This window comes from Cheilinus undulatus, linkage group 1, assembly GCF_018320785.1.
Source record: "Cheilinus undulatus linkage group 1, ASM1832078v1, whole genome shotgun sequence".
NCBI classification, from domain to species: Eukaryota; Metazoa; Chordata; class Actinopteri; order Labriformes; family Labridae; genus Cheilinus; species Cheilinus undulatus.
Window position 1 is genome coordinate 33062265 of NC_054865.1, and position 10660 is coordinate 33072924.

Below are 10660 nucleotides of genomic sequence, written 5' to 3' on the forward strand. Positions count from 1 at the left end.
CAGCTTCATAGTGGTTACATCAGATCTGCGGCCGTACGTCTTGGACACTCGGGTGAAGAGAGGAGCAGAGCTGTCAACTGATTACCTGCATCTTTTTTACCTGTCATTTGCCCCCACCTTAGGATACCTGATAGCTTCATCATCATCTGACTGCACCAAAATGGTACGAGAGTGTGGCAGCAACCCCCATGCCATGAACTGACTGTAAAGGCACTGAAATAAATCTCATATTTTTTGACAGCTTCAAATTTTTGATAGGTGTTTATTGCTATAGATGAGATTGGGATTCACTGTGCAGTCCTATTTTTTAACATAAATCAAGAATAGAGAGAATTTCAGGGTAACACACCAGTGTCCTACAATAACAATTACATCGCAACACAGCAGTTCTGCAAGACTTGATACATTGCAAGTCAATCATTTTCGAGATGACATTAGATTAGCTGAAGAACACAACGATGAACAGATTGATCAATCAACTTTTGTTCAACTGGCCCTCATAAGTGGCTTAATGAGGAGTCGTCGAGTAGTGACAGGGTTAAGGTCAAAGGTGTATTTTGTATCAGTCATAGTCATACTGACTGATCTGTGTGAATATTTATCTTTTCTGTCAAAGCTATTCCATAACTCAAGCATCTATAAATATCAAACTAATCCAGATTAGCCGCATCTTTAGTTAACTGAGACCATTATTCAGTCTTAATGTAGCTTTCATATTATTGAATCTGTACAGTCAGATTTGCTTTCAAAGTGTTTTTCAGGACAGAAATGTTTCATCCCTCTGGAAGTGTTACACCCTTCTATTATCACTCAGTTATTCCTGCTTTAACTAATCCATGAAGAAATTGAACTCACAGTGTCATTATTACAAACTCAAAATTTTAAAAAGCACTTTAATATCTCCCAGGATGGTTTGCTGTTAACCAAAAATGATGTGTTGGAGAACGGTGCCTTGCACTTAAACCGTCATTTAGTATCACATCACAAAGTCATTTCAAATTAAAAAATACTGCACTTACCCCATTTAACACCAATTCAAGCAACTGGATAAAAGAAGCAAGATATCAAGATGGAAACTACTAATTTCCAAAGCGGTTTGAAATACTTTTTTAATTTAATTAATAATAGAACATAATGGGTATTTTTAAAGGGAAATTTAGCTATTAAAGTAATTCCCTGGGTATCAGTTGCCAGATAAACAGCTGCCTACAGCCACTGAACGTCTTCTAATTTCAGAGATTTGGGGCAATGGTTACATTGATTTCTGGCAAGACTTTTCGGTGCAGATGATTTGCGTCATTTGCTGCCAGCTGGCGTCTTTCCATTGCTTACTAACCCTCAACGGACGCTGTTGATGCATGCAGGCTTTCAGCATTTCATCACCATCATCAGGCTGCTTTGCCTGTGTATCAAATACAACACTGTGGCCACAGTATAGAGTGGGACTGTGTATATGGCAGCACAATTCAACAGCCATTAGAAGGATTTTTCTTACAAAGTTTAGGATGTTCAGTGTTGTTCCTGTTTACATTCATTTTTGCTTGTTTCTGAGGTTATAGTATAATAAGCTAACCGGAGTGTACCTCATAAAGTGGCTTAGTGTGAGCAGAGTGACCCGGTAGACTACAAATAAATGAGTCAGCTCGCTTAACAGTGTCTTCTCCTAGGTAATGTGTTTAGGAGCATTGTTGAAGTCTTTGCCCCACACATTGTGAGGGTTGTAGTCATTAACACATCCTTGGTAGTTTTATAGGCATTTTAAAAGGGCTGAATCTATTCTGAATACACACAGTCTGATACTCTGACACACATTTTAAAAAGATCTAATTGAACACTTCAAGTAATGGAAAGTACTTTGTACAACATGTATGGCTTCATGTTTGTATTACTCTGTTAGTGAAAGTTTAACCTGACAATACAAATGAGCATGTAGGCAAAAACATGACTGATTCTGCTGCAAGCTTTCATACAATTCTCACCAATTCTACTATACTAAATAAAAGGAATGTTTCACTATAGATCTTTAATACTGTGTGACATCTGATTTTTAAACTTTGATATGTGGCAAGTAGAAATCAAGTCCTAGCTTATTTAATTATTAATTTAAAAAAATCAGGGAAACTCCATCCCACCACAAACCACACAACCACACAATTTGAACAAGAATGTTGCCATTATATTTGTATTCTAACTAACTCATGGCATTCATGACTTAAACTTTTATAAATGTGTCTGGCGTTTTGCTAATTCCTCAGCATTTGGACTAATTTAATGGTTAATGACAAATGTATTCAAGGGATTTTCAAACAGTCATTATCATGCTTTATATCAGTGGTTCCCGAACTTTTATCCTTGGAAGTCCCCAACTTGGATGGGAGAAAAGCTGAGCCCCCCTCAAGAATCAAAGTGTCTTAATTACCGCCAGTTTTCATTGTTTTATTGAAAAACCCTAAGAAAATTGATCTGCATGTGTTTTTCTTGCCTAAAGACTTTTTGATAGTTTCAAATAAGTGTTTTGTCATTATTTTATTAATTTGTGACAATCTAAGTTTAAAAACCTGAGCACAGACAAAGCGTTGTACCTGCCCCTTATGGGGTCCTGGATCTCATGTTGGGAACTACTGCTTTATATTTTTTTTAAAAACTAATCTTATAACTTTATCCTCAGCCAGATTTAACAAAAATGTAACAGATTTGTAAAGATTTGTATTGTAAATGTATCCCCTCTTAAGTATGTAAATCCTTAATATATGATGCTTTTACGAAATAAAATTGACCAATAATTGTGCAATTGCAGAAAACCCCAAATTGTTCACTGGAAACCTTCTCCAAGTTGGTCAAAGGCGTATCACAATAAGCCCTTGAACCTTTTCCAGAGCACACAAGGCAACATCAAAAAATCTTCTGGGATTTTTTTTAAAAGAAAAGCAAATGTCTAAAGGTGTAAAACTGATTTGTTGAGAAGCTACAGGTGTCAGCATGTTAAAAAACAGCAAGTTTACGAGGCAGGCAGTGAGCCCATGCTAGACATTTCTATAGTGGGGGCTCTTTACATGAATAATCACCTGGATAATAGCTGACTTCAAAACAGAGAACCATATATCAAACTAGCAAAATGTCTGCAAGGGGAACAAGGCACCAATTAGGTGTAATTAGTGTCTCCTAAGTAAAATGAGCTTTGAAGACACCAGCATGCAGTGACATCCATAGCCTCCTTTTAACTTTTATTTTTTTACAAGCCTGATCAAACCTTTATTAACACATCTAAATCAGTCTTAATTCAGCTGCACTGGTCCATAAAAAACTTTAACTGTACTTTTAAAATGTAATCTACAAGTTAAGGATAAATAACATTGTAGTTAATTAAATAAGTACATTTCAGTTTCTTAATCAACTAATTGCCAGATTATGTAACACACAATAAATGCTCTAACTGTTAAAATAAAACAATAAGACAACATGACAATTAGAGGAACAGGAGAGAAATCGGGTGGCTCCACTTACTCAACTTTGTCCTATGTCCTTTGATGCAACAAGTCAACAGAGGAAGTTTCCAAACCTCTGCTTGATTTCATGACACACTCGCTGTATTTAAACACAGACGCCCGTGACCTCATCTGGGTGCTCAACCACTCAGTTTCTTTCACGTCAGTGTGAAAACCACACACCATGGGATTATAGCTGCCCAACGACTTTACTGTTCCAGGAGACAAAGGAGAAGCCGAGCGCAGCATACAGAGTGGTCTTTAGTGGAAGCACAGTAAATGATACCATATGTCAGACTGTGATAACGCAGGTTATAATAAAAAAAAAAATACACCAAATTACAATTAGCCAAGTATCATTAAACCCAAAGGATAATACCAGCCTCATTACCGAAGTCATCAGGGCCATTTCAAAAGGAAACAGTTTACACCTCATCAGGTTATTATTTACATTTTAATGAGATTTTTTTTAAAAAAGGCATCAGATGAATTTAGCCCTACTTCTATGTAACATTCAAATGTCATCAGTGCTTGTTCGTAAAAATGGTGACAAACATTACATCTGAATGTGGTGAAGCTCAGACAGCACACAGAGGAGAGCTGACAAATTATGTGCAAACTAAAGGATAAAATGACATGAACAACAAATAGTGATTTGTTTGCAGAGAGAATTTTGCATTGTTTCATCCCCAACATCCCACTCTGATAATATGTGAGAAACAAGGGATGCTCTATATAATGTGTATGGTACTGGCATCAGCAGATATTCACTTGTAAAATGATTATTGGTATCTTATGAACATTTCGGCCGACAATTAGAGCCAACATATTGGCAGTTAATATTGGCCTCTATCAGCTTTAGATAATGAGTTTTAGGCAGAAGCAACACCAACATCTGCTGAAGTCTTCATCCTCATTCTTTAAACTTTAATGTGTGTTTTAGGAACTAAAATGTGATCATTTGTTCATCTTTAAATTTTAAACTGTGTGTTTTCAGGACTGAAGTTTTAGATCGTCCCAATCTTCAATTAGTGTCCTTCAACAGACGAGCACATTACTCCCATTCTCTTTTCCATTCATTGGCTTCCAGTCCATTTTAGAATTGATTTTTAACTTTTAATGTTTGCTTTTAAAGCTCCTAATGGCCTTGCCTCTTGTCCTGTTTATCTGAGATTATAACTGTTTGTGAACATGGAAGAGCTTTGAGGTCATCCAACCAACTTTTGTTGGAAGTGCCCAGGTCAAAATATGAATGCTGGGATAATTGAGGCTTTTCAGTTTCTGCACCAAGTATGTAGAATAATTTTCCCTCTGAGATGACTCTGACTCTGGCCTCTTCAAATTGAAATGTAGAACTCATTTATTCAGGATGGCTTTCAGTACCTAGTAGTGTGGGGACACTTTTATCCTTTTGGTCTCTATCTATTCATGTTTTTATACTTTAATTTAATTAACTTGTTTTGTGCTCTATATTTTTAATGCTAATGGATTTTTTGTAAAGCACTTTGGTCACCCTTGGGAGGTTGTAAAGGAGTGTATAAATGAAGTACATTTACATTCTAAATCTGAACTATTTAAATATTTATAACAGTATCTAAAATTAATTTGCAAGTATCAGCATCTCAGATATTGTCAAAAAATCCAACATTGTGTATCCTTATAGCTAACTGTAAGACCAGCAGTGAACTATTGAGTTCAGATTAAAATTTAAAGTGATCCAGTATCAGTCATTCTAATGATTAGTAGGATCATAAAGTACCATAATACAGCTGCAGAATACAAATCAAAAAAAGAAACTACCCAATACTGGATGGCTAGGACTTTTATTGTTGTCGCAGTTTCAAAGCAGTTATCATAATCTTGTCATTTTATTAAAATAGTATCAACATTTAAAATTCTGGTAATGCAACAAGCCTACTTCAGGGTACAGTATGGAGCAATGGTTCTCACTGGTGAGTCAGGAGGTAAAAGCAAGCAGCAAAGCTGATTACAGAGGGTCACTAACCCGTGCCTGGAAAAAACATCATGAAGACATGTGTAATGAGTAAATTTTGCGTTTTTTTCTCAAGATCTCAACTTATTTATCATATTATGTTTGACAACAACCAAAATTGACAAGTTATTATTGAAGCAAAGACAAATAAATGTATGTATGCATGACCCCTCCTGGCTTCTATAACGATGTTCATGTTTTCTCTCTCTTTTACTGGTATGTTTAAACTCAGGACCAAGATGCAACCATTTTTATCAATTCAGTTTAAGTGGTTTTAAATTTAGTGGAATTTGGTTGTGATTTCTCATATAGGAGGTGGCGGTGACCCCTAATGCTAGACCGGTTGAGAACCACTGGTATAGAAGTACCATAATCAAAAATGTTTGCCCATTCCTTTCATAAGTGTGCCACACTGAGTCAAGCGTCCTCTCTTTCTTCTTTACAAAGTTTGTTTTTTTTAGAGTAATTACACAGGAGTCAAGATTCACACTGTTATTATCATAAAAACTATGCATGAAACTTTTTAATTTAAACTTGAGGTTTCAGCGAATGTGCTTCAAAAACAATCCAAAGCCTGTGCTGATAACGGCTTATTGCTGACTGGCGTTCATTAGTTATGCTGCAGAATTTCACCTGTGAGATCAGATATTTACAAAGAGCAAAAATAGGAGTCTGTACATTTTCACAAATAGGGTTAGACTGACAACAGATCAGGTTCTAACTATGTATTTGCAAGTCTTTTAGATGTTAAATTCATGCACAAAATATGTTTCCAGTATCTTCAAAAATTCAGTTATTTTAAAATAATTCAGCATAAGAAACATGGCTATTTTTATTTGCTGAAATCTCTTTGTAGTAAGTGAGAATGATGCAAATTCCAAGCTGGATAACATACACAAAACAGACGTCACATCATTGAAATTCTCTGCAGAGGGGCCTTGATAGGCTCTGATTTTTAATTACATCCAGCATGTTTGTTATTCAGAATATTTTTATGAAATGGATGCACAGGGTGAACTTTAGGACCTCTGATGAATGCTCACATTGTGCTCAAAGTGAAGGGAATCGAACAGGAAAATAAATGTTGGAATATTCAAGAATAAGGACTTTAAAACTCCAGATCTGAGTGAGGTTATGAATATAAAAGCCTTTCTTAAGAAGGAGAAAAACAACTCTTTTTAACTAACTGTGTTTTTCCCACATATGGCTACCCTCGTGACAGATTAACTTTGGGTGTGGAAAGACGATCATGTATGGCCTCAAAGTTAGAAAAACCATCTTCAATCAATAAATATGCAACAGAATTCAAGATATGTGACTCCTTCATCCTTGCAAAATCATAGAGCCCCTTGTACTTTTGCCTTTTTCTCCATTTCCAAACACAGGATTGCACCGCATCAATTGTTTTGCAGCCATGAGTAGCAAGGATGCTAGTTTGCCAAATTCCTGGATTAAAAATGTTGATGTAATAATTTTCAGAAATGTCAATGTCTTCCAGAACCAGAGCTTTCAAAAAGTAGATTGAGCCCTATAGAGTAGGTCTGCATCCAAACAGGAAGTACATTCCCAAATCCAAAATGAAACAAAAGAAGGTTTAAAGGCAAAAAAAAAAAAAAAAAAGGAATTTAAAAACGTGACAAAAGGGAAGATTAATTGCATTCAACTTCAGGAATCCTCTTCAGGAAGACTGAAGTGTTCACTTACTGGAATAAGAAACCTCTGTTGCATATTCTCCTGCTGTATTTCCTTATTTAGAGCATTGCCATCTATCTCATTCCTCAGACATCCAGGGACAGACAGGAATGAGTATAATTAAGATGTTTTTGTATATCTCACAGAGATAGATCAATGTTCCTGCAATTGAGCCAAGTATGGTGACCGTTTATTATAAAGCTTTATGTAACGTGTGCATGGACAGTAATGTTACTCTGCAGAGCATGCAAGACCCTCCAGTACTTAATGTTCCTCCAGATAATCATCAGCTCAAGATTACCCCAACTACAGTGTAGTGGTAGCACAAACAGCGCCACTTCACTTATTCTAAAACATCTATTCAGGCACTCAACATTTCAAACTTTGTTGCAACAGGCTTTCCTACTGACATCCTTTTCATATCAATCAGAATAAGATTTCACATGTCTGGCCCAGAAGCATCAGCTGTGTGTTGTATTGATCACTCCTGATGTCAAAGTTCAGTGCTGCAGGAAATTACGTGCAGCAGCTCAGCAGAACCTCAGTTCCCTCTGAGCTGTGTATTTAACCAGCTATTGGTGCTGGGCTGTAGAAAGACCCAGAAGATTACCTGTAGTAACGTAGCAGATCAGGAAGGAAGGAAAACTTCTCTCGCCCAGGCCTGCAACACTTTCATGTTTATGAGCTAAAGTTAAGAGGTTTAAACACATCAGCTGATCAGAGTAACGCTTTGAGTTTGCGGTCTATTGACTCACCTCACACGGTAAGACCTTGACAACAACACGTAGTCATTGTTTGGCTCGGAGGCTGAGATGAAGATGATCTGATGAGGACTCCCTCAGCTTGCCAAATATGTCTGAAAAGTGTACAGTAATTAACGTAAACTTGACACAGAGGGTTGGCTAGTCGACCTGCTCAGTCTCACAGGTACCTCCTCCTCTTACTCAACTTTTATCCACCCCTGACAAGCCTTCCTGATCTACAATAGCTCACATTTTACTACTCGTTGCTGCTGAGAAATGTGAATCACGATCTACCACGAATTTCCCAGGAACAACCATAGAAACCGGACGCGGCGCAGTCGACGTCACCTCGGTGTGTGTGAGAGACGAGATCCCCCCTCCGAATGGTTACACAAACAAACTGACAGCCAGTAGGATCAATAACACAACACTCCGTCCTGTACCGTCCTGTCTAAGAGCACCCGTGTGCCACCAGAGCCGAGAACACGGCAAAGTCGCCGACCACGCAACCCAAACAAGTAAAAATACGAGCTGGAGCAGACGGGAAACTTACAATCGGCTCAACTTACCAGCTTCCGTTTACATCCTGCTCGACACGGCTTGTTGTTGTCTCTCGGCGCGGCGTTACAACCGACGACAATACGGCGTAGCGGCTGAAAAATTGATAACTGAGAATTGCTGGTTATAAATAGTCATGATACCCCTCTGGTGTACCGCTGAGTGGTCCGTACAAGCCCCAGGAAATACGTCACGACCGTGGACAAAGTGGGGACGTTAGAGCAACACCTACTTAGCGGCTAGCAGCGCTGCTACACCGCCCCCCCGTGGCCACAAGGTGCCTTGCACCCCACATGCTGTTAAAGAGGCTGTCGCCGGCAATCTGTTCAGTTTACGAGGAGAGCTGCCAACAGTTTCATAGACTAAGCTGATATTTCTTCTTTATTAAATGATTATATGATAAAATAATAATAATAATAATAATGATCGATTGTGTGCGATTAATCTTGATATTTAGGAGCCTCGTTTTTGTCTTGTGTTGTGTAGATTAGTTCGGCGGTTCTCAACTTGGGGGTCGGGACCCCTTGGTGGTCGCCAGATGCCTTGAAAAAGGAATATTTTTAAATGATCTTAAACTGTTTATTTTAACATTTTTTATTAAAATAATATGCACAAGATTATTAAATGTAAAATGAACACATGGTAACATGGTAATTCAGAGAAATTTATGCTGAAATCAAAGTAATACTTAAAAATCCTTTAAATGTAAGTCTATCAAAACTATTCTGGAATGTGCACCGCTGTGTTTATGGCTTAACCACCGTTAGGTACAGTGGGGGTCCCTGGTCTCTGGCATCTTTATTTTGAGGGTTGTGGGCTATAAAGTTTGAGAACCCCTAAATTAGGCAGCAGCAAAAGGATACTTCCATTGTCAGTGGTCCATTTGTCTCCAGTTATAAATTACTAGGCTTTCCAAGCTACAGATGATTTATGATGTTCATTTAACGCAATGAATTTAATTTTAATTTGAAAAAATTAGGTAAGGTGGATAGCAATGTCCATTCCACTTTTCTCTTACCTTATTTTCTAGTAAGCAGCCATAAGTATCTGATGAATCTGTCAAATAATGCCATAAAGTTTTCAAACACAGATTAAAAACTGAGTACAAAGGCTGCTAAAATGGCAAAACTATCATCATTAAGGCAATATTTTCACAAAGATCAACATTTATTTTGTGCTTCTACAGTTTAATGATACCATAAGCGCAAAAGAAGTAGTAAATCCCCAGACTTAGAGATGAAGAGGGCAAGCCATTCTTTTTAATCAAATATTTTTGCATAGTACTGGTTCTATTAGTTTTATGTCAATAAATAACAAATCCTATCTATCATGGTTGAAATTCCTAAATCATATTTTGCATTTACTGAAATGTGCCTTTCACCAAAGAATCTTATTGAGAAGTTTAAAGCTCCTGTGAGGAACTTTTGGTATGCATTGATTTTGTCTCACCGCTGTGGACACAGTGGTACTTCTTGTCTCTCGAGAAAGCCCAACAGAGGATGTACTTCTTGCAGCAACTAAAACAATTTAACCTGCCAAAGACAATGATGTGCACTTCTACACCGTCATCACCAAGTCCATCCTCACTTCATCTATTACCGTCTGGTACGCTGCAGTCACGTTGAGGGACAGAAACAGGCTGCAGCAGATCATCTGCTCTGCAGAGAGGGTAATCGGCTGCAATCTACCATCGCCTCTTGGACTCTGAGGCATGTGGATAAAATTGCACCTCACCACTACAGGCTATACCAGAGGGGCAAAGGTTTTCTTGGAGGAGGAAGGTCCAATCATGTTGGTATACTGAGTAAACAAAGGTTATGACTACATTTTTTAAATTATTTCTGTCTCCTTTCATAAGCCTGGATATCTTTAGAAATAGATACTCAAGACATTGATTTTATTTAATCAGACATCCTGTGGCGTCCCTACCTCTTTAGAATAATTTTTTTTAAAGTATTGCAAGGCTTCATTTAATTTCTATGTCAAATGAGTATTATTCATGGAATAATAACCGTATGAACTTATTTACATATTTTCAGGCTGGATGCTCACATTGAAGTGAAACATGGACATCAGAGAATAAACAACAGCTATGTAAATTAAAGGGCAGACACAAGAAGGGAATAGAACAGTCCAAAATATTTATTTAAAGTACAAATGTGATGGTACCAAGGGAAGTCAAGGAACGA

At 37.5% G+C, this 10660-nt stretch overlaps 1 protein-coding gene across 3 annotated transcripts in view; it reads right to left on the bottom strand.

Annotated features, from left to right (window-relative positions):
- Positions 1-8640, bottom strand: part of furina (furin (paired basic amino acid cleaving enzyme) a) — a 137610-nt gene extending 128970 nt beyond the window's left edge. The window contains exons 1-2 of one of the 3 annotated variants that reach the window (XM_041789352.1): positions 8483-8640; positions 7926-8026 (exon numbers count right to left, since the gene is read on the bottom strand). The gene's annotated coding sequence lies outside the window, so the exon portion shown is untranslated. Of the gene's footprint in view, positions 1-3504; positions 3559-7925; positions 8027-8482 lie in introns of those variants that run through there. The other 2 variants (XM_041789334.1, XM_041789343.1) reach the window with 2 other exon arrangements.
- Positions 8641-10660: the final 2020 nt, after the last annotated feature.